At 47.8% G+C, this 1,900-nt stretch overlaps 1 protein-coding gene across 1 annotated transcript in view; it reads right to left on the reverse strand.

The window, feature by feature from the left end:
- The window catches only part of Scamp3 (secretory carrier membrane protein 3), an 8,815-nt gene that overhangs the window by 3,047 nt on the left and 3,868 nt on the right, over nucleotides 1-1,900 (reverse strand). The gene's annotated exons all lie outside the window — the stretch shown is intronic.

Consider the following 1,900-nt stretch of genomic DNA (forward strand, 5'->3'; position numbering starts at 1 on the left):
CTCTACCACTGAGCCACCTTCCCAGCCCACAAGAAAGGTTTATTGCCAAGAATGGGGCTGGCAAGACCCCTTCTCACAAGGGAGAAGTGAGAAGAAGCACCGGCTATTGTCTGGGGTGACCTATATAACCTAGGAGGTTTAGGAGGGGCTAGAAGGGGCTAGGAGGCAGAGATCCTGGTGTGGATGTGAGGGCCAGAGGCTTCATCATGGCAGACTAGGATTTATGGCTGCTGCCAATAGTAGATAAGGGGTCCTGCAGCTGCCCAGACCTGAAGGCCACTCTAAGGGGCTCTTGTTGCCTTATGTGGTGGTAGTTGCTCCAGAGAAGTGCCATCTCAAAGTAGAGGGGGTTGGAGGCTGATTATTTACTGCCTTTACTACATGAGCCTAGTGTTGCCTAGGAAGGGAGCATGCTAAGCTGTGGAGAGGGGAAAGAGTGGACTAAGCTATGGGAAGGGAGCTCATTGGGCGAACTTTTTTTTTTTTTTTGTCATGCGGTTGAACACAGGGCCTGGGCACTGCCTCTGAGCTTTGCCCTCAAGGCTAGTACTCTACCACTTTTAGCTACAATGAGACTTCCAGTTTCCTAGTGGTTAATTGGAGATAAGAGTCTCACAGACTTTGTGGCCAAGGCTGGTTTTGTTTTTTGTTTTTCTTTTGTTTTTGCTAGTCCTGGAGCTTGAACTTAGGGCCTGGGCATTGTCCCTGAGCTTTTTTTGCTCAAGGATAGCACACTACCACTTGAGTCATAGTGCCACTTCCAGATTTTTCTGTTTATGAGGTACTGAGGAATCGAACCCAGGGTTTCATGCATGCTAGGCAAACACTCTACCAGTAAGCCACATTCCCAGCCCTGCTAGGCTGGCTTTGAACTGTGATCCTTAGATCTCAGCCTCCTGAGTAGCTAGGATTACAGGGCTGAGACATCAGCCCCAGGCTCTTTAGTTTTTTCACTCAAGGCTGGTGCTCTATCACTTCCACTTCTGCCATTTGACTAGTTAACTGGAGATAAGAATCAATAGTTTATCTGCTCTGAACTGGATTTTTTTTTTCTTTTTGTCAGTTGCAGGGCTTGAACTCTGGGCCTGGGCGCTGTCCCTCAGCTCTATCAGCTCAAGGCAAGCACTCTACCACTTGAGCTACAGTACCACTTTTGGTTTTCTGGTGGTTTATTGGAGATAAGAGTCTCACAACCAGCTCGGGCTGGCTCTGAACTGTGATCCTCAGATCTCAGCCTCCTGAGTAGTTAGGATTATAGGCGAGAGCCACCAGCACCTGGCTTTAACCATGATCTTAAGATCTAGACTCCTGAGTAGTTAGGAATACAGGTGAGAGCCACTAACAACCACTTAATTATTATTACTATTATTGTTATTTGGTTATTTATTATCAGTTGTGGGGCTTGAACTTGGCCTGGGCACTGTCCCTTAGCTCTTCAGCTCAAGGCAAGTGATAGACACGAGCCACAGCGCCACTTTCGGCTTTCTGGTGAATAGTTGGAGATAAGAGTCTCAGGGAGGGCTGGGAAGGTGACTCAGTGATAGTGTGTTTGCCTTGCATGCATGAGGTCCTGGGTTCAATTCCTCAGCACCACATAAGCAGAAAAAGCCACAAGTGGTGCTGTAGCTTAAGTGCTAGAGTGCTAGCCTTGAGCTGAAGAGCTGAGGGACAGTGCCCAGGACGAGTTCAGGCTCCACAACCAGCAAAAATAAATAAATAAATAATCAACATCATAGCCTGGCACTGGTGGCTCACCTGTAATCCTAGCTACTCAGGAGGCTGAGATCTAAGAATCTCGGTTCAAAGCCAGCCCAAGAAGGAAAGTCCATGAGACTCTTATCTCCAATCAACCATTCAGAAAAGCTGAAGTGTGGGCTGGGAAGGTGACTCAGTGGTAGAG

Source organism: Dipodomys ordii, unplaced genomic scaffold (assembly GCF_000151885.1).
Source record: "Dipodomys ordii isolate 6190 unplaced genomic scaffold, Dord_2.0 Scaffold26, whole genome shotgun sequence".
NCBI classification, from domain to species: Eukaryota; Metazoa; Chordata; class Mammalia; order Rodentia; family Heteromyidae; genus Dipodomys; species Dipodomys ordii.